The 22,356-nt window shown below is 52.5% G+C and overlaps 1 protein-coding gene across 2 annotated transcripts in view; it reads left to right on the forward strand.

Annotated features, from left to right (window-relative positions):
- Positions 1–14,499: 14,499 nt before the first annotated feature.
- SH2B3 (SH2B adaptor protein 3) overlaps positions 14,500–22,356 on the forward strand; it is a 38,681-nt gene continuing 30,824 nt past the window's right edge. Inside the window, exon 1 of one of the 2 annotated variants that reach the window (XM_047697338.1) lies at positions 14,500–14,888. The gene's annotated coding sequence lies outside the window, so the exon portion shown is untranslated. The remainder of the gene's footprint in view (positions 14,889–22,356) is intronic. The other variant, XM_047697339.1, reaches the window with a different exon arrangement.

Genomic DNA, 22,356 nt, shown 5'->3' on the forward strand with positions numbered 1-22,356 from the left:
CCGCAGTGGTTGCACCAATTTACATTTCCACCATCAGGAGAGTCCCTTTTCCTCCACGTCCTCAGCAACATATGTTATTTCTGGTTGTGGTTGTGGTTGTGGTTGTTTTAATTCTGGCTATTCTGATGGGAGTGAGGTGCTATCCCATTGTGGTTTTAATTTTCATTTCCCTGAGGATGAGTGATGTGGAGCATCTCTTCATGTGTCTATTGGCCATCTGGATGTCTTCCTTGGGAACATGTCAATTTATGTCTTCTGCTTATTTTAATTGGATTATTTGGTTTTGAGGTGTTAGGTTGCATGAGTTCTTTATATATTTTGCATATTAACCCCTTATTGGATATATCATTTGGGAATATCTTCTCGCATTCAGTAGGTTGCCTCTACTTTCTGTTGCTATGGATTTATCAATGCTGGATATTTCATGTAAGTGGAATCATAGTATAGGGCTTTTGTGCCTGACTTCTTTCACTTAGCATAGTGTTTTCAATGTCCATGAGCCTTACAGCATTTATCAGTACTTCCTTTCTTTGTGGCCGATCCGTATTTCACCGTGCGGATATGCTACATTTTGTTTATCCTTTCATCTGTTGAGGGATATTCTGTCATCCCAGCCTTTGGCAGCTGTGAATGGCTGAGCAGCTTTGTGGCTGGGGACTGGGGAGAGCTGGAGAAGAGGCCGTGATTGAGAAGGCCTGGAAAGGGGAATTTGAGAACCAGAACTGAGTTGTGGCTGCGGTTACCAATCCTGATGATTTTACCTCCAAACCATGTCTGAGTCGGTCACTTCTCCATCCTTGCCACCACTTCCCCATCCCAGGCCACCATCAACTCTCAGCTCTCACCAGGACAGCTGCTGTGGCCTCCTCTCCCGTCTCCCGGCTGCCCCTCCAACCCCTGCACCGGGTGAATCCATCTTCCTCTGAGGGAATCCTAGTAAAACTTAAGGCAAACCAAGGCACAGCACTCTCTTACTCAGAGCCTTTCCATGGCTCCCCACTGCCTCAGAAGCACGTCCACCTCCACCCTGTGAGTGACAAGGTCCTACTTGTCCTGGACTCTGCCCACCCCTTCCAGCTTCTCATGCTTCTCATGCATGGTGTCCTATCCCCACTCCCTCAGCTTCAGCCACCTGGCTTCCTTCTGCTCCAGCAATGCACCGTGCTCAGGGCCTTTGCACATGTGGCCCATTTCCAGGCTCCTCCTTAAAGTCCTCACCCAGCCATCCCCTCTTCCCAGCCCCACCCCACTGAGTCCAGTGCCTTGGTTTCCTCCAAGTCATTCTTTGTTTCCTCCAGTCATTCTTTCCACCAGCATTTATCAAGCATGACTGTGTCCCAGGGACGAGGGATACAAGGTAAAAATAAGTCCATGCCTGCTCATAGCAGCAATATTCCCAATAACCAAAAGTTGGAAGCGACCCAAGTGTCAAGTGTCCATCAACAGATGAATGGATGAATAAAATATGGTGCATCCATAAAATGGAATATTACTCAGCCATAATTAAGGAATAGAGTTCTGGGGCGCCTGGCTGACTCAGTTGGTAGATCGCCTGACCCTTGATCTTGGGGTTGTAGGTTCGAGCCCTGGGTTGGGTATAGAGATTACTTAAAAATTAAAACTCTGGGGGGCACCTGGTGGTACTGTTGGTTAAGTGTCCGACTCTTAGTTTCTGCTCGGGTTGTGATCTCAGGGTTGTGAGATCGGGCCCTGCATAGAGCTCTGCTCAGCGCTGAGCACAGAGTCTGCTGGGACTCTCTCTCTCCCTCTTCTTCTGCCCCTCCCCAGCAAAAAACTTAAAAAAAAATAAATAAGAATAAATAAAATGGTCAATTTTATGCCATGTGAATTTCTCTTCAATAAATTAGGGGTGGGTATATTTAAAATAAGCTGTACACCCAACGTGGGGTCCCAGCTCACAAGCACAAGACCAAGAGTCTTGGGGCACCTGGGTGGCTCAGTGGGTTAAGCCTCTGCCTTCAGCTCAGGTCATGATCTCAGGGTCCTGGGATCAAGCCCTGCATTGGGCTCTCTGCTCAGCAGGGAGCCTGATTCTGCCTCTCTCTCTCTGCCTGCTGCTCTGCCTACTTGTGATCTCCGTCTGTCAAATAAATAAAATCTTAAGAGTCTCATGCTGTACAGACTAAACCAACCAGGTGCCCCCTTCAAAACGATGTTTAAAAAAAAAGAAAGAAAAAAAGACAAGTGCTCCTCCCCTCTCTTACCAAAGGGGGTGAAAAGGAAGCAACATTCACATAGCACAGTAGATGAAGTTAGGAGTCAAGAAGAAAAATGAAGCAGGGGAAGAACATAGGAAGTGTGAGTGATAATGAGCTTGCCCTCCAGGGTTGCTAGTTGGGGCCAGGAAGACCTCCCAGAGAAGGCGCTTTTCAGGAAAGGCCTGAAGGAAATAAGGGCACAAACCATGAGGATATCCAGAGGGAAAAGCATTCTTGGCAGAGAGAACAGCAAATGCAAAGCCTCAGAGGCAAGAAACATATTAAGGAGGCCAGTGTGGCTAGAGAAGAAAGAGCAAGAAGAGAGGAGAGATGAGATCAGGAGGCCCGTGGGCTTTTCTCAGAAGGCGAGATGAGGAGGAACTCGCGAGGAGGCCAGAGGGCACATGGGATGGAGAGGGGGGGCAGAAAAAACCACAGGAGAAACCAACTGTAGGCCACGTACTTGGGGTTGATGACTCTGTGCCTAACCTGTCACTACCCCAATCCCCGTTAGATGGTAGGTCCACAAGGGCAGGGAGTTTGCTTTTCTCGCACCTGCGTCCCCAAGCCTGGCACAGCTTTGGGCACATAGTCGGGGCTGGGTGACTGGCACATGACTCAGGGCCTGAGCCAGTCCTCCTGGGAAGGTGCCCACAGGACCTACCATCTCACTTCCAGATCTCACCTCCCCGCCCACTTGTCTTAGCCACGAGCAGGGGAAGACCTGCTCCAAGCTGGGGTCTGAGGCAGAGTTTCCTTCCACAGCGGCCACGCCACCCCAGCAGTGGGCAGGACCTGCCAGCCCCAAGAAGGAACTGAAATTGTCCCCCACCACAACTCGCGGGCCTGGCACACGGCAGGCTGGGAGGCACATGGGGGAAGGGGAGTGACCGGAAGGGCCAGAGTCCCTGACTTCAAGGGCCCCTCCTCTGGTATCCGTGCCAGCAGCCTAAAGCTGCATCCTGGGTATGAGCGAAATTTTGCTGAAAGCACAGAGACCTGGAAGGTCTTGCCGGCTCATTCCATAGCATTGCCAGCTCCTCTCCTTGTCCCCTCCATCTCTGACGGGGCCTCTCCCCACTCCTTAAAGCTTCTTCTTGCCACTGACCCCCCAATTACTGAATTCTTTCTCCCAAGGACTTAAGCCTCCTCCCAGTTTCACCAGCTCCTTAGCTAGTTAGTTAAAAGGAGGCTCCACAGGCACACTCGTGATCCTGAGATCTGGTCACCTGCTCTGCCAACTGAGCCAGCCAGGCACCCCCCTGCAAGGTGTATTGCTGATCTGCCAAGCTCTTTCTCCCCAGACCCTCACATGGAATCTGCAAGGCTCAGAGAAGGTGAGTAACATGCCTGTGGTCACACAGGAAGGGGCAGAGCTGGCATTACTACCCAGACCTGTTGGATATCAAAGCCTACCATGCAGCTGGCTCCACCTCAAGTCCAAAGAAACGGCATCCCCCTTATTCTGGTCCTGCGCTAGCAAAACCTGCAAACAACTAATCCCTTCCCTTGACACGAGCCACTCCCATTCCCAGAACAGCAGAATGGCTGCCTTTGGTCTTTATATGAAGTGTGATTTGTTTTTCTTCCTTCTAGGCCAGATTGGCCTGGTCCCTGAGCTGCACCCTAGATGGCAGAAGGGACAGAGGAGTCTTACATTTGCCAACGAAATTAACAGGCTTAATGTGTATAAGTGGGTTCCGATTCCCACTCTTCCATTTTCAAGCTGTGTCACCTTCAGCAAGTCACTTAACCTCTCTGTGCCTTGGTTTCCTCATCTGTAAAACAGAAGAAATAACAGCATCATGTCATCCCGTTCCTACCCTCACCCCCCGTGTCTCATAAGGTGTTAGGAGAGGGTTCGGGAAAAATGGCTCATGTTCACTGAGCTGTGCTGTGTGTTTTACTTGTCAGGACAACACTGAGAAGTAGGAGCGATTTTACCATCCCCATTTTACAGATAAATAAACCAAGATGAAATGGCTTGCCTGGCCTCATGCAGCGAGCAAAATGAGTTCAAATCCAGGCAGTCCCACTTTGAGTCTAAATCTTGCCACCCCATATGGTTAAGAATAAAAAGCCCTAGGGTGCCTGGGTGGCTCAGTGGGTTAAAGCCTCTGCCTTCAGCTTGGGTCATGGTCTCATTGTCCTGGGATGGAGCCCCGCATCGGGCTCTCTGCTCAGCAGGGAGCCTGCTTCTGCCTCTCTCTCTGCCTGCTTCTCTCTCTGCCTGCCTCTCTGCCTACTTGTGATCTCTGTCTGTCAAATAAATAAATAAATCTTAAAAAAAAAAAAAAAGAATAAAAAGCCCGCAGAACAGGGTTGGCAGGTAGTAAATCCTCCGTAACTGTGGGGTGTTACCCCCTTCTGCTCACAAGTTTTGTCAGCAGTTCACACCTTCGAGAAATAGAAAACGTAAAAAAACAGGGGCGCCTGGGTGGCTCAGTCAGTTAAGCGTCTGCCTTCGGCTCAGGTCATGATCCGAGAGTCCTGGGATCGAGCCCCATGGCCTGCCCAGCGGGGAGCCTGCTTCTCCCTCTGCCTCTGCTGCTCCCCCTGCTTGTGCTCTCTCTCAAGTAAATAAAATCTTTGAAACTAAAAGTAAATAATAAGTAACAGATTTTTTTTAAAAAAGTAACAAGAACTAAAAAGCTGTGATGCCAGACCTGGGTTTGAATCCTGGCTTGGAATCTGAGTAGCTACGTGACTTAAGGGAAGTCACCTTCACCTCTCTGGGCCTCAGTTTCCTCACCTGGAAAACAGAGATAGGGGTTGTTGGAAGAATTCAGCGAACTTTGAGGTCCTTGCCAACTTGTCACTGTCCGTTTATTTAAGAGGTTACTTACCAATAAGCACGAGAACAGACTGCAATGTCTGTAGGGTCCACCATTGGATCCCCAGTGTCTGGCACATAGTAGGGGCTCAGAATATCTCAGCCTGATGAGGGGAGTATTTTCCTGCACCCCATGGTACCCCAGCTTCTCTCAGCCTTCCCGGCACCTGCTACTCCTTACTTCCAATCCCAAGACCATGTCCTCATCTCCTATTTCAGCCATGAGAAACCCATGAGGGACCTTCTGTGGGGGATGATTCCTGAGAGGCACCACTGTTGTTCTTGGATGGAAGTCTCTCAGTCGCTAAGTGACCAAAAGCCTGCCCACAAACAGGGCTTCAGCCAACGAGAGCCAACCAACTGACGCACCTGGCTGAGAAGTCTAAGAGTAACAGTGTTTCAGGTGTGGCTGGATCTAGCTGTGTACATCAGTAGTTCTCAGTGTCTCTGTCTCCAAGTTATTTTTTGCTCTGAGTGTTTTCATTCCGAGACACAGTGGCCCTCCAGAAGCTCCAAGCTTATGTCTTCCCAGCTCTAAAATTTTCAAGTGGAATAGGACACTTTCTTGCTGTTCTGCCTGAGCCCGAAATTGATTCTCACAGGTCCCTGCCCATCCTTGAGCCAGTCATTGGAGCAGGGATGGGAAGGTCAGCCCCAGAGAACATCTTGATCTGAGACTACCTAGAAAACCAGGTGCTGCTGCCATAGCAAGGGGAAGCCAGGCCACCCTGATGGCCACCAATCATGGGCAATCACCCCAAAACTGAAGAGAGCCCAGCTTGGGGAAAATGGAAATGTGGGGCTCGGCTGCTCTCTGTGCACGCCCTCAGCTTCCTACTTCTGTTTCCAAGAGTACTGCTGAATATTTCCCTCTCTCCTCTCTCCTCTCCTCCTCTCTGCTCCTTCTTTCCTTGGTCCTGTGGCTCCTGCTGCCTCAGAGAGGTGAAGTAACTTGTCCCAGGTCACACAGCCAGCACATGTGGCAGAGTCCAGAGGCGTCCCCAGGCAGCTGACAGCAAAGTCCTGCTCTGGGCTCAGGAGTAAGCCAAGGCCAAGGTGCTACCATAGCCCAGTCCCAGACAGCCCACAGAGGACACTGCAGCCTCCTCACACCAGTCACCTCTGCCCTCAAATATGCACCTGACCTGTGACTCCATTTTCTCCCCAGAAAGGACCTGATTGCCTGGTGGCCATCCTTAAGCATAGAGCTGCTGCTGGACAACCTTCCCATGGTTCCTTTGGCTCACCTTGAAGCCATGCTCAGTCACCCAGTGGCTGGCCAGGGGCTCAGGTGGCCACTAGAATGGTCTCATAGGGGTCTCACTGGGTCTCAGAGCCACCCTGGGTGATCTGCAGGTGACATGTCACTCATGTCACATGCTCTGTGGGACCATCCCCAGCATCTGCCAGGCCAGGGGTAGGAGACCAGGATCTGGCAGCCCATTTTGGGGTGAAGGCCAGCCTGTGGGGGACTGGAGGAATAAAGGAGACACATCTCCAAACCTTAGTCCTCTACCTAACCCTTTTTTGGTTACATTTTTTTTAATTGAGGTGAAATTCACATAATATAAAATTAATCCTTTTAAAGTGAACAATTCTGTGGCATTTACCACATTCACAATGTTGTATAACCCCTACAGCTTCCTAGTTCCAAAACCTTTTCATCCCCATAAAAGAAAACCCCATACTTAGAACCAGGAACTCCCCATCCTCATCCTCCCCCTCCCCTGACCCAGAACAAACAGTGATCTGTGGAATTACCCCTTCTGCCTATTTCACAGAAATGGAATTATACGCTATGGGACCTTCTGTGTCGGGCTTCCTTTACTCAGCACATTGAGGTTTTTCTGTGTGTGGAAGGGGGTTTTGTTTTGTTTTATTTTCTTTTTTTTTTTAAGATTTTATTTATTTATTTGACGGAGAGAAATCACAAGTAAGCAGAGAGGCAGGCAGAGAGAGAGGAGGAAGCAGGCTCCCTGCCGAGCAGAAAGCCCGATGTGGGGCTCGAACCCAGGACCTGGGATCATGACCCGAGCCAAAGGCAGCGGCTCAACCCACTGAGCCACCCAGGCGCCCCTTGTTTTGTTTTCTTTTTGTTTTTTAACTCCATGTGAATTTGTCTTTTTTAAAGTTTATTTAGTTAAGTCATCTCTATATCCAACCGGGGGTTCAAACTCACAACCCCGAGATCAAAAGTCGCATGTTCCTCCAACCAAGCCAACCAGGCGCCCCTCACTCCGCATATTATTTGGAGGGCCATCCATGTTTTATCATATGGCAGTATTTCCTTTTTATGGTTGAGGTTAGATCACATCTTGGTTTTCCATTCATCCACTGATGGACATCTGGGTTGTTTCTACATTTTGCCTCTGTGAACACTGAATAGACATTCATATACAAGTGTCTGTTCGAGTACCTGTCACCAGTTCTTTGGGTCTGTATTTTAGCTAACAGTCTGATGCTTCTTGTAGTGTAGATAGGAAAGGGTCGCATTCTCAGGTGTTTGCAGTCCCGTACCCCTCAGTGTAAAGGGGGGACCCGAGAACAGGTTTAGCTCATCATGAGCAGCATCATTGATCAAGTGTCCTGTGCTACACAGATATGTTCATTCAATCTTCACAAATACTCTGTGCAGTAGGTATTATTCTCATCCCCATTTTTCAGATGAGGAAACTGAGACTTAGATCAAGTCACCAGCACGAAGGTGACAGAACAAAGGCTTGCGTAACAACCGTGTGCTTTGGAATCACCATCCACCAATAATCACTTAGCACCTACCTTTCGTTTGGTCTCAGCACAAGGTTTTGAAGCACCTGATATGTGCCCGAATCCTGCTCCAGCCCAGCGGTTCAAAGGTGAGCAAAAACATTGCCTCCCCCTCCAAGAGCTCAGAGTCTAGAGGGTATACAGACAGATGCATGAGTAATTGCACCATAAGAGACAAGCCCCCTCTCCCTCAGAAGCTTGTGGCAGAGGGAGCCAAAGGAGGCCAGAGGAGGCAATGTCCCTAGGGAACCAGAGTAGACTTGGAGCACAGATCATGTTTCAGGAGGTTTTGAAGGATGCATAAGAGTTTGCCAAGCAGAGGAAAGGAAAAGGGAATGTCAGGCAGTGAGAATAGTGTGGGCAAAGGTCTGGAAACGGGAAGCGGGGTCAGAAAGAAGTCTGGTGTGGCCAGAGCACAGGGTGTTTGGTGGATATGCGGCAAGAGGTCCCTGAGGATGAGACTGTGAAGGGGCCTGGCCTGTCAGGGTGAGGCTTTTATTCAGAAGGTAATAGGAGCCTTGGAGGGTTTAGAGCGGGGTAGAGAGGTCGCACATAACCAACTTTGTGCATTGGAAATTAACAATAACATTTATTGAGCACTTACCGCTTGTAGCAGGGACTTTTACATGAATTAAGTTAATTTTCATTACAATCCTGCTCTGGACGCCGCTTCCCAGGCCGCCACCCCAAGGTTGCCACCAGAGGGCGCCAGAGCTGCGCGCAATTCGGCCCCCGCCGCTGACCCGCAGCCTGGGACCGCGGCAAAGCTCGCGCCAGGGAAGCTCCTGCGCGGCGCGCAGATCCAGGGGCAGGGGTAGGACTGCGGAAGTGACAGGTCGTACGTCCTGTGGGGAGCCATTAGGGCCTTTAATTACAGGGATTGGATGTGAATAATTATCTACTGGGCCTTAGGCCACTGAGTCACTTCCCCTCCGAAACCAGATTCTCTGGGGGAAGAGGGGACAACTCATAGCTCCCCAAGGACGGGCTGGGGGCCCTTGGGGTGGGCACCGGGCGCCGTGCTCCTGTGAATCGGCTGGGCATTGACTTGGTGGCGGCTCTCTGCGGTGGTCCCGTGCTCAACGTGGCCCTCTGCCTGGGTTGTGCATGTGCAGCTCCTCTGAAATCTGGGTGGAGGCAGCCATACCCTCTCAGCTTTGCAGGGCCCAGCACGCTGGAGACCAGCTGGAGCCACAGCTGGGGCAGCCGATGGTGGGGGTGGGGGTGGGGGAGCCCGGAACGGCGGCCCCTCCCTTGAAATCCTCCTGCCACCCAGGTCCTTGATGACCTCCGAAGGGCCTCTGGGGTCATTCTTCTAACATCTTGGACCTTCTGTAGCTCTCCTCTTTTTCTTCTGGGTCTCCAGCAGAATCACCCTTAAGGGTCTATTCATGGCACCCTGAACTCTTCCAGCCTCTACCCACATCACCCAGTGCCAAAGCTGCTTCTACATTTTTAGGTATTTGTTACAGCAGCTTCCACTTCTCAGTATGGACGTTCTATCTTAGGCCATTCAGAAACAACAGAAATGTATTCCTTACAATTCCGGAGTGGGAAGCCCTAGATCAAGGCCCTGGCAGATTCAGCGTCTGCTCCTTTCCAGCTCAGAGATTGTGGCTTCTGGCTGTAACCTTTCCTGGCAGAAACAGAGGGGGATATCTTTGGGGTCTTTTTTATAATCTTTTATATAGGTCATGAAGGCTCTGATCTCATGACCCATTTGCCTCCCAAAGACCCCACCTCTTAACACCATCCCCCTAGGAGGTCGGGATTTCAACATGAGTCTTTGGAGGATATAAACATTCAGTCCATAGGGGGCAGACCAGGCGCTCAGGCTTCATCCTGTGACCCAGACTTTGTTTCCCATAGGGAAAGGATAGGTCTGTAGAAGCACATTTTATAGATGTGAACACCAAGGTCTCTGCTCACTAACTGGGTGACCTCGGGCAACAGTCTTTACTGTCAAACCTCAGTGTCCTCATCTATAGAATGGGTGTGAGGCTCTCGTGCCCACAGAGCTGATCTCTGTGGCCACCATTCTTCAGAACCACTCCCTGAGGGACCTATGACTCACATCCAATTACACATTATAATCAACACTCTGTCGGACACGTACTGTTCATACAGAAGCGCTATCCAAACTCCCAGCCATCACTGTAAGTTTTCTCATCAAATTCTCCCACACAGCCCAACCAAGCCAGCCCTGTGACCATCCCCGTTTTACAGACAAAAAAAATTGAAGTCTAGGGAGTCCAAGTGATCACCCAGCTAAGAGGATGCCAAACCTGTCGGGGTGACCCCGGAGCCTTCATTCTTAACTGGGGTCCTCTCAGACAATGCTGTTCTGTCATTGAAGTGGGGAGATTCTGATCCGGCCTAATGACTTTACTTTTCAATGACTCAGTTTCCTCCTCATAATAAAGTGGGGATAACGGGGCGCCTGGGTGGCTCAGTGGGTTAAAGCCTCTGCCTTCGGCTCAGGTCATGATCCCAGCGTCCTGGGATCGAGCCCCACATCGGGCTCTCTGCTCAGCAGGGAGCCTACTTCCCCTTCTCTCTCTACCTGCCTCTCTGCCTACTTGTGATCTCTGTCTGTCAAATAAATAAATAAAATCTTTAAAAAAAATAAAATAAAATGGGGATAATAACAACAGTAAGAGTACCTAGCCCATGGCTGTCATGAGAACGAAATGAGTTAACTGATGGAAAATGTCCAGAGCCACGCCGTTGAGGACAGAGATCACTGACCACATGAGGCTATTTAAATTTTAATTCATTAACTCTACAGAAAATGAAAATTTAGTTCCTCAGTGACCCTTGCCAGAGTTCAAATGCTCAGTAGCCTCATGTGGCTCGTGGTGACCATTTTGGACAAGTGCAAACAGCACGTCTCCATCATCACAGGAAGTTTCCTCTGCCAGCACTGGCATGGAGCAATGCCTGACAAGACGCAAGCCTCCGCAACTGGTAATTGTATTATTATTAATCCTAGATCGTTAGTTATTATGATTACACTATTATTCTATTACTGTTAGTCCTCTTTCTAGCCTATTATTACTTTATTATTATTTTTTAAATGTTTTTATTAATTTGAGAGAGTGCGAGTGAGAGTACGAGCAGGAGGGAGGGGAAGACGGAGAGGGAGAAGCAGACCGCCAGCGGAACAGGGAGCCCCACACGGAGCTTGATCTCAGGACCCCGGGGTCATGACCTGAGCCCAAGGCAGCCGCTTAACTGACTGAGCCACCCAGGTGCCCCTATTTATTATTTTAAATCCTGTAACTATTAAGTGCTATTATTAGTCCTGGGGCTGTTAACTATGATTATATTATTATTATATTACATTTGTTATTATTATTATTATTTAAGTTTATTTATTTATTTTTTAAATATTTATTTTTATTTATTTGACAGAAATCACAAGTAGGCAGAGGCAGGCAGAGAGAGAGGGGGGAAGCAGGCTCCCCGCTGAGCAGAGAGCCTGATGCGGGGCTCGATCTCAGGACCCTGAGATCACAACCTGAGCCAAAGGCAGAGGCATCAACCCACTGAGCCACCCAGGCGCCCCTAAGTTTATTTTTTTAGTCATCCCTACACCCAGCGTGGGGTGGGGCTTGAACTCACGACCCCGGGCTCAGGAGTCATATGCTCTTCCCACTAAGCCAGCCAGATGCCCCATGTTACATTTATTATTAATCTTATTACTCTTCTACTGTTAGTTTTTATTTATTATTATTAATTCTGGTACCGTTTGCTATTATGGTAACTATGAATCCTAGACCTGTTATTATATTTATTTTTGCTACTAATATCTTACTGTTATTTTATATTTACTATTAATTCTGTAATAACTAACAGTGACTTATTATTTTTAACAAGATCTATTAACAGTTGTTACGTTATTATTCTATTGTTATTGATTTATTAATCCCATACTGGTTAACTTTTGTGTTGTTATCAGTACCAGTTGTTAATATCATGTTAATGGTATTAATAAGCATTTACTAATGTTGTCATTGGCTGCTGTTTCGTTACTGTTATTAATCCTGAGAGTCTCCAGCCCCTAGTTGGCAGGCAATAGGCGTTCTCCCCAAGGGCTGTGGCACCTGCTGGCTGAGGCTACCTCCCTTGCTTCAGGGCAATTCGGATAAACCTCCTTCTCACTTTGGGCCCCAGGGACCTATGAAGTGGGAGGAGCCAAGGCGAGAAGAGGAAAATCGCAGTTCAGAGCGGGGGTGCTCTCAAATCTAGGGCAAGGCGACGAAAGAGGTGTTCGTTGTAAACCCGTTGCCTTTAGAAGGAAAAGCAGAAGCAGAGTGAGAAGTCTCTCGCGGAGAGAGCATTGAAACAACCAACTTGGACTCGAGGGGACGCCTGGCAAGAAGAAATTAAGCGAGAAGGGAAACCACTTTGGGCCTCAGAGAAATCTGGCACGAGAGAAGGCTTGCACTGTGATTAAAAAGGGGAAGAACCACAAGTCTCCATTTAAGTCAGCAAAACTGCTGTCTGGGCAGTGAGAGGGAAAGTGCTTGTGGCTGGCAGCTTTCAGCAACCATTTGACAACTGCTGTGTACCTGCTGCTCTGTTGGCGCCACCTGGCAGCTGTGTGACTGCAGGCAGGTAACTGCTCTCTCTAGGCCTCAGTCTCCCCAGACGCCATATAGAGATAATAATATGGAGTGATCGGTTTAGGCTTCCCTAATACCTGATCCCCCCTTGTCCCACATCCTCAGATGCTGTATGAATGTTACTGGCGCACCTTCTCATGGGTTGCCAACTCCAGACTTTGCAGCTCAAATCCAAACTCAACGGGTCCTTCAAAAATTCCCCGTGGCTCCCTATTGGTCTCAAGATAATTCCCAGACTTGACGCCAGGACCTTCAAGTTTCCATGTGACAGGCCTACCTTTCCAACTTCATCTCTTCCCATCTGTAAGCCTGGGTGTCACACTGCCTTCTTGACTTTCCTCAAATGCACCAAGCTTATTCCCACCTCAGGACCTTTGCACTCACTGTTGCTTTGGCCGGGAATGCCCTTCCCTCAGACTTTATCATGCCCAGATGCTTCTTGCTACAGGATGGGGAAAGGAGTGGTCTCACCTCAAATGCTAGTTCCTCAGAGGGGTCCTCCCCAAGCCTCCAGTCTAAGACAGCCCCTTCCTACTGTCTATCTTTAACTGTTTTATCTTCCTCTCAATCCATTAACCCATTTATTCAAGTACTTATGCTGTGTGTCCCCTCGCCAGAATGTCAGCTCCACAAGGGCAGCCTATTTGTCTGTCTTGTTCACGTCTGTGTCTCCAGCACCTACAACAGTGCCTGGCGCATTGGAGGCATTTAACAAGTATTTGTGGGAAAGCACATGTTCATTGCTAGAGGTCCTTCAAGGTTATGTGATTTCAAGGATCCTACAGCAGACCAGCCCTGATCCCCGTCTGGGTGGAGTCTGGAAATCCCCATCTTCTGGGGAACCCCTTTCTGCATCTCCAGGGGCAGAACTCAAGCCTGATTAACAAACACACAGGTAGTAGTGCTTTCCCTTGGGCAAAGCCCAATGCTAAGTGCTTTAATGCACTGACTCATTTAATCCCCACAGTAACCCAGTGGAGTGGGTACTCTTACTATTTCCATTTTACAGATGAGGAAATTGAGGTATGGAGAAGTCAAGTCATTTGCCCAAGGTTAGTAAGAGGGGGAGGCAGCAGACCAGATAGTGTGTTGTCTGGGAAGGTGTGATGAGGTTCCTGCAAGCTTGGGGCCTAATCGACTAGTTTCCTGTTGTGGGAGGGAGAGAAGAGTAGACATTCCTCTCTCACCTCGCTGCCCCGTGTTGGGGGAAGGGCCCGCTGACTGTATGCTCCACCTCAGACTAGGGGGCACCCCACTGTCAACCTCACCCCACGTAAGGCCTGCAGAGAAAATGAAAGCACGGGGGAGAGCAGAGAGGGAGGCCCAGAGGGCATGGGTGCCCGCGGTCCGGGAGGGCTTTCTGGAGAAAGATGTATTCCTGAGGTGTGGCCCCGATAGTAGTGGCTCAGGGGAGGTCGGTCTACCCAGGCACCAGCAACTGCAAGAGCAGAACCGAGGGTGGGGACAGAACCTGAATGGGGCGGGGATACGGCCGTGGCGGGTCGGTTCAGCAGAGTCGCGGATAGTCGGGGCCAGGCTGGGTTGGGATCCTTCCCCGGGGGGTGACGAAAGCTGTGGTCGCTATTGCACGGACCCGCCGGGAGCGTGCAGATAAGGCCTTGCAGGAGGGAGTCTCAGGGGCGCGTCCCCTCGAGGCCAAGAGGCTCGACCCCTCCCCGCCCCAGGCCCCGCCTCTCCTCCATCTGGCTCCGCCCCCACAGCGCTGAGGCACCTGGGGGTCTGCAGGGGCTAGGTGGGTGGGGCCAAGGTTGCCCCGCCCCTCGGTCGTTCATTCCCTTCTTTAGCCCTAGCGATGCGACCTCGGGTGGGCGAGGTGTGGGCGTGGCTTGGTAGGGCCCGCCTCTCTCCGAGCTCGCCTTTGAGACCCCAGGACCCAGTCAGCCGTGTCGGATCCGGATTGATGGGCGGGGCAAGGTCCGACCCCGCCCCTAGGAGCCGCCCCCGGCCGAGTCTGGCTCGGGGAAGGACCGGGGCGTGGTCTCTCCCGGCCCCGCCCCACCCTGGCCCCGCCCCTGCCGTGGCCGCCCTCCCCCGTCGGGCTCCGCTAGCACAGCCGGTTCCTCTTTACATAACGGCGCGAGGCGGCATGGGCTCGGGCCACCGCCTCCGCCCGGCCGCCCGCCCGGACTGTCGCGGCCCGTGGTGGCGACGGCGGCGGCAGCAGCAAAGTTTCCCCGGCGGCGGCCCGGGGGCGCATCCCCCCGCAACTGTCAAGCGCTGGCGGCGGAAATGATGAGGCGCTGGCCATTTTCCGAGCCCGGGTTTCCTGCCTGAGCCCCGCTCGAGCGAGCCGCGAGCCAGGAGCCGGCGCGCGGGAGAGAACGCGCCCGGGGCGGGGGCCCGCCCGCCCCCTCGAGATTTCGGGGGGCCGGGGGCGCGCGACGCCATGGGCCGGCCGGGCCCGGACCCCCTCTCTCTCAGGTAAGCCCGCCTTTCCTGGCGTTCCCTCCACCGGGTTGGGAGGGCTCTGATGGGGGAAGAGGAGGCCCCCTGTCCTGTTCTGCCCGGTGTCTGCGCACTCCCACAACAGCCTGAAATACTGTCCTGCCCCTGACCCGGATGGGGTGTTCAGGGGCGGCCTTTCTCCAGCCCCTGCGACACCCTCCCAGCCGACACCCCCACCCACACACGTGTTGGCGATGTAATAGGGGAGGCAGTGGGGAAGGCGCTGAGAGGGTATGGTTAATACTCCCAGTCTACCCCTTAAAGGAGGGCAGCAGTCCCCCTCAACTTGTGCGTGGTGAGGAGGGGTCCAGGGTCAAACGCTTGGTACCTTGAAAGTGAAAGCAGTCAGACGGGGCTGTGAGGATGGAAGAGCCCTCTGGGAGTGGGGCCACCTGTCCCTCCCCACTCTCCCAGCCCAGACCATGTGGCTATGAGGGTGTCTCTGGATTCTAGAAACCCTCTCCCCAGTCACCATGCCTCAGAGGTGGGCCAGGGCAGGTGCCCCCAAGCCGCTGAGTTTGGGGTTTCCCAAAGGTTCAAGAGTCCTGGAGCTCAGTTCTCTTTGAGCTGGTGCCCTCACACCCCAGACCTGGAGCTCAGGTGAATCCTCCTATCTAAGGAAAAAAAAAAAAAAAAGTGGGTGGGATGGGGGTGATTTGCCTTTTAGGTCAGCATGGCTGGGAGGGTCATTTCAGAGGCCTTTAATGCTTGGTGCAGAAATCCCCTCCCTTCCCTTCCTCTGCCCATGGGGGCTTTTGGGATGATGAGGATTGCATTTGAGGAACTGGGGAGGGGGGCCTTCCTGCCTGTCCTGCCTTTTTTTTTTTCCTTTAATTTCCTCATTCTCCTGTTTCTCTTCCCCATTCCCGGCCACGATGATGTAGGTGAGGAGGTCACTGCCTGCAGCTGGAGGCCTCCAGGGAGGGGCATGGCCAGGCCTGACTGAGTGGGAGGAAGTGAAATTGGGCTGCGGTGGGGGCTTTGGAGCAGAGGGCCTGGCAAAGCAATGTCTGCAGGGCCAACGTCCAGCTTTGGGGGCAGGAGGGGCTGAGATCTGACCCCCATGCCCCTTTCCTGGGAGAGGAGCATCCTCTGACCCCCACCAGCTGCCAGGCTCAGCTAGGGCAGCCAGCCCATCCTGCCTTCCCTTTTACAGTCCAGCTGCAAGGCCCCTGCCAGGCGATGGGCACATGGGTCTCCAGGGCTAGGGGCGAGAGTCATGTCTGGCTTTCTCATCACTGACCTGGCTGCCAGAGCAGAAACAGCTCCCTGGGGCTGCGGGGGCTGGAGACCCAACCCTAATGCGGGGAGAGAAGGCAGAGGCCGCCCGGGCGGGCTGGGGTCAGCCGATGAGAGGCCAGGGCGCCTGCTTGGGAAGTTGGAAGGGTTTTTAATACACTTTTTCTGAGCTTTTTCCCACAACCCTCCTCTGGGAGGGAAAATCCTTCTGAGCCAAAGGGTGAACATTCCTAGAACTTGTGCGAGTCCCTGTGGACCACAGAGACAGCCAGCTGGGAAGGAGCTGGACTGAAGTACCAGCTGCTGGGGTCTGAGGACCTTCAGGGATTTAGCAGTGGGAGAGGAGGGTTCTGGAGGCGGAGGTTCCATGCTCCCACTGCTTCCGTCCAGCTGAGGGCATGGCCAAGTGACACCTGTGAATCTCAGTCCCCCCCCCCCCCCCAATGTGAAATGGGATAATAACAGGTTTATGGTAGGGATTTAATGAGTCATTGTGTGAGAAGCACCTGCTGCCTGGCAGAGAAAAGGTTCAATTACAGGTGGTGGTGGTGATTTTATTATTATCATTACCATCATTATCATGATTTTCCTGGCTGTGGAATGTTTGTCCCTCAGCATCCCTCCAGCATCTCCAGCACGTGTGCAGCTCTTGGGGGGGTCCTGAATTTTTAGGAGAAGAATTGCAAAGATGCAGGCAGGATGAGGGGATGGTGCTTCCCGGCTACAAAGCCTTGCTTAACTATCCCGGCCTCAGTTTCCTCGTCTGTCAAATGGGTGTGATCAGAGTACTTAATTCTTAGCGTCATTGGAACCATATGAGCGAATTTGCAAAGCGTTTAGAACATTTTGATCAGGAGTGATAATAGTAATAATGATGAGACTGTTGTGGATGTTAGCTCTGATTGTTCTCCTTCCTGATCCTCTGTTTTCCCTCCCGCCTCTCCCCTGCTGTTCCTGTAAACCCTGGACTTAATCCTTCCTGATAGATAGAACTTTCTAGTACAAATCAGATTCTGTAGAACCACTCCAGATATGGGGGGAGCCTGGGCCCAACAGACACAAGTAGCCCTGAAGCAGGTCAGCCTTTGGGGGCCCTTGGATATCTTGGTCCAGCCCCAGGACACCCCCCCACCTCCTGGATGGAACCTCACCAAGGACAAAGGGGGCAGGGCTGGAGGCACTTGGAGAGACCTCCCAGTCCCAGTTCAGCCCACTTTGGGGGTTTGGGGGAGGTATGGAGATGCACATAAAGCAGTCAGAGCTGGGCCTCCCCTGATGATAATAGATGAGGATATTATTATTAGTATTATTAAATGAGTTGCCTCTCCTGTTAAATTCCCACTTCTCCTTGGTAGCAACATGGATTTTGGAGCCAAATCCAGGATCTGCCAGGTTCTAGCTGTGAGGCCTAGGGCAAATTATCAGACCTCTCTGGACCGCATCTGCCCAACGGGGACCAAGAGTCTTTGCCTTTCAGGGGTATATGAACCTGCGTGTAAGGTAATATATGGAGTGTGTGAGCCTGGGGCAGTGTAGGGACTTGAAAGGCATTGGCTGTAATTGCTATGGCTCTGTGCCCCTGGGCTTGTCCCTTAACCTCTCTGAGCTCTGCTGTCCTCCTCTATGACATGGGAGTACTAAAGACTGGATTGTATTGAAAAGAGGCATGCATAATGCCTGGTAGGCAGTTGGTGCTCAGTAAGTGTGAGCTGCTACTGTGAGTGCCCTAGAGGGGGCTAACACTTCATTGCCGGGTTTCCTGGGAAAATGGTCCCAAGGGCCACCCGCCCCCCCTCCCCGGGTGTTCAGCATCTTTGGCTGGGCGGGGCAGGAAGCTGCTTCCATCTGGCAGATGGGAGCAGCCTGCCTCAGAGTCCAGAGGTGTAATACAAGTTTCTTGTTCCCAGCCAGACCCTGCTCCCAGCTACCCGCCCTCCCTGAGGAAACTGAGGCGGGCAGTCTGCCCAGGGGAAGTGACTCAGCTGGGGTCACTCGCTGAGTCAGGCTTAATTGGACCCAGGAGCCCTGCACCCCAGCTCCCTGGCTTCCGGGGGCCTGTAGTCCCTTGGAAACTGGGCAGGTCCAAAGGCCACAGCTGGACACCCGCTCACTTGGGTCCTGTCCCCTGGGCAACCACCACCATTCCTCAGCCGGGGCTCTGAGGTCCCATGGACCACCCCTAGGCTTCGAAAGCTGGTATTCTTCTTCCCAGCAAGGGCAAGGGGCACTTCCCCAGGAGAGCAAGTCCTCCTTGAGTCCCCCAGCCCCGCCTCGACCGGAAACCCAGCAGCTGAGCAGATGGCTGGAAGATTTGTCCTCCCACGCCACTCTGTCAGGGGTCGGCGAGGGGGGCCAGGCTGCAGGCTTCCTCGTGAGCCAGGCCGTGAGCCCCTGGGGGCCTGTCCGGATGTGGGCCCCCACCCCGGTTGGCGGGGGGGGGGGGCGGTGAGGGAGGGCAGCCTGCCCCTGCCCCTTATGTCCCCAGGGAGGCCTGGGAGGGAGGAAGTCTGCCCTGCTCACCGGGAGCTGACTCACAGGGTGCCTGATGGAGATGCCAGCCTTGGGGAGCTGGAGGACTGGAAATGTGACTGGGGGAGGCGGTCACAAAAGAGGGCCTTGGGCATGAATACGCCCTCTGAAAGCCGGCCTCTCATGGGACAGGCCAGAGAAGGTGAGGCGTGTGGGGAGAGGTTCACCTCTCCTGACACCATTGCAGGGTGCAGGACACCGAGGGGGTGTCCCCTGGGTAGAGTCTCAGCCTTCTCAACTCGGGGGCAGTGAGAAGAAGTCACATGCTGGTATGGAGGGGTGGTGCTGGGGCTGGGGAGTACTGCCCGTTCTTGGGGGGATAGTATCTGGCTTTCTCCTGAAGCCTAGCTGGGTAGGTAGTTGGGGTGTCAGGCTGGGCGTGGGGACAGAGGACTTGAATGTCCCTGGGCACTAGGTGACCCCAGAGAGGATGCCTCAGGACTCCACGGACTGCTCAGTGATATAGGGCAGAACCCACCTCTCAGCCTCCCCAAGACCTCAGAACCTTGATTCCCTACATCCCAGGGGCTTCTCCACAGTCTGGACAGCCTGAATGGTGTGAGAGGGCAGTGGGCTGACTCCCAGGCGTGTGTGTTGGAATCCCCCCCCACAACTCTCTGGGCTTCCTTAGGCAGAGGGTCTGGGCTGCTGGAGAAGTTAGTGCTGTAGGTGGGAAAAGACAAAATGCTTGCTGTGGCCTATAGTCAACCTGGAGGCCTCCCTGGAGGAGGTGTCTCCCTCTGAACATATGGGACTTCCTGCCCAAACATCTGTGAGCTGGGGGCAGGGGAAGCTGTGGACCTGGGGGAGGATGGAAGCTCTGGACTGGCTCATTTTAACTTCATTTACCACAATTTAAACTATCCTCCCCAAGCCTTGGCAGGTGGAATTCCCACAGGTGGGTAAAGATCTTGTCTGCACCTGGGCCTCATAATTAAGTGGGAAATGTTAGCTTCCCCAGATTACACTGTTACCCAGGGTGATTGGATAGAGGAGGGGCTGAGGAGCCCCAGTCTCTGGGGTCATGGGCTAGTGTGGGCCCCACAGTTCAGATTCCCTGCCTAGAGCCAGGATTCCCAGCTGTTCAGCGCCTCATTTCTCTCCAACTTGGTAGGGGCTTGAGGGTTGCTTAGGCTGGATCTGCTTCAATGGGGGACACCAAGCTTGGGCTAGGGCTTTTTTTTTTTTTTTTTTTTTTTTTAAGATTTTATTTATTTATTTGACAGAGATCACAAGTAGGCAGAGAGGCAGGCAGAGAGAGAGAGGAAGAAGCAGGCTCCCCGCTAAGCAGAGAACCCGATGCGGGGCTCGATCCCAGGACCCTGAGATCATGACCTGAGCTGAAGGCAGAGGCTTAACCCACTGAGCCACCCAGGTGCCCCTCGGGCTAGGGCTTTAAGGCCCGCAGAGACTCTGGTGGACATAGTTGTCTTGAACGTGGGGTCCTGAGAGGCAGATCTACCCCCAGCCCAGCCCAGCGCCCTAGGATGGTCAGGGAGACCGTGATTTCCATGTGTTCACTGTGGGGACTTGGGGGGAAGGGGGTGCCAGGATTCGACCTTCCTGCTCCGCATAACAGCCTTCTTGTCCCTCACCCCACCGTGGGATTTGGGAAATGCCGGCGCCCCACCTCCACACACATAGCTGGGAACTCCCCGCCCCAGAAGCCCAAGCTCATCAGGTGGGAGGGACTCTGCAGATTTGCAGGCCCCTCCGTGTGAGTTCATTCATCCCTTTGGCCACCCAGGCTTCCAGCGCTCTGGCAGGTGGGGGAAGGGGGGAGGAGGGGGCCAGTGGAAGTGCCCCAAGACCCTCCTACTTATACCCCCACCCTAAGCCTGGAGGTTCCTGGGAACCCTCAGATGATTAAGAAATGCTTTCTGCTAAGAGCTTTTCAGGCTTTACTCCCACAGCTGGTGTGATCTGATCAATTACTTAGCATATAGTAAGTGTTCAATAAATGGCTGCAGCCGGGGCTCAGGCCCAAGGAGAGGACCACCTTCCTGCTGCTTGGCTGCCGGCCCAGCCAGGAAACCTCCGAGGCACGCCCCGCACGCCCCCTCCCAGACGTGGGCCCCAGCTAAGCTCTCAGTGCTCTGACTGGTGACTTCCTGCCTGGAGCTCCTGCCTGGAGCCACCTCTCCCCTGAGAAGGCCTTTTGTTCAGGCTCCCTTGATGCTCCCTGCTGGCCCAGCCCGCAAGGCAGGCTCCCTCTCTGGCTTCTGTGATCAAAGGCCTGAAATTCTCTGGAGCTGGTGCTCTTCTTCTCTGCTAACAGTAAGAGTAATAAAATAGCAACAGCCACTTGTTTGCTGAGCCCAGTGCCCAGCATCTCGCCGACCTCCGTTCTCAGAATGTTCCTAGTGAATGCCAAGAGCTGAACACTGGCCCATTTTACAGATGTGGGCATGGGCTCAGAGAGACGAGCCCCCTTTTCTGTACCGCACAGCGAAGAAGGGGCAGAGGCAGGAGGCGGCCCCAGGTTTGGCGCGTAGCTCCACAAGTGCTTGTCTGGGCGGTGGGGGGATCTCGGTGTGTTTCTCAGAGCCCTGCAGCCCTTCTGTTTGTCCCTGTCGGTCAGGAGTACGACTCCAAGAGCAGGACTACCACTCCAAGATCAAGACTACCAAACCGCAGCCCGCCCCAATCCCAGGAGTTCATTAGCTCATACAGGTGCTATTTCAGGAGCATCTACTCTGACCTGGCAGTGGGGGTGACTGGAGCGAGATGGCCTCTGCACCTTCCAGGGGCAAACAGCCCTGGTTGAGCGCACAGGACAGAGAGCAGTTCTAATCCCAGCTCTACGCCTCACTGGTTGTGGAGCTCTGGGCAAGCTAATCTTCCCATGTCTTGGCTTTTTTATCTATAAAATGGACGTATTGATAGGTCTCCCCTCTACCCTCCAGTGTAGATTAAACTAGCGAATATAAATGCAAAGTGTTTAGCACACAGCAGGGCATCTAAAAAGCCAGAAATAGTGTCATTTATTGTTATTTTTGTTTTTAAAATTGTATTTCTAAAATTGAGATACAATTGGGGTGCCTGGGTGGCTCAGTCGGTTAAGTGTCTGCCTTCAGCTCAGGTCATGATCCCAAGGTCCTGGGTTTGAGCCCAGCATCAGGCTCCTTGCTCAGTGGGGAGCCTGCTTCTCCCTCTTTCTCTGCCTGCCGCTCGCCCTGCTTGTATTCTCTTTTTTCCTGTCAAATAAATAAAATCTTAAGAAACAAAATTGAGATATGATCAACATACATTAGTTTCAGGAATACAACATAATAACTAGATTTCCTGTGATCATTTTACAATGTATACAAATGCCGAATCATTGTTTTTAAACTTGTACCCTGTGGTTGCTTTCCTGACCCCCTGGTGGCTTTGGGACCTGGGCAGGGGAGCTGATGCCTCCTGACTCCCGCAGGGGCTGAATGAGAAGTTTATGTCCCTCCCCTGGGTTTCCTTCGTTCAATATACATTCCCTGGGAAAGTGAGTCTTCCTAACGGTGTGCATTCTGGCCCTGATCAGGCATTTTGGGACGGCTTCTGTGGGGGTTTCTATTGCCAGCAATGGGACCTCCCATACTTCAGTTTCTCTGTCTGTAAAATGGGAGCAATTATAGGCCCAACTTCCTAGGGCTTCCATGAAGCCTAGGAGAGTTAATGGTTTGCAAAAGCAGAACCG

This window comes from Lutra lutra, chromosome 12 (genome assembly GCF_902655055.1).
Source record: "Lutra lutra chromosome 12, mLutLut1.2, whole genome shotgun sequence".
Taxonomy (NCBI): Eukaryota; Metazoa; Chordata; class Mammalia; order Carnivora; family Mustelidae; genus Lutra; species Lutra lutra.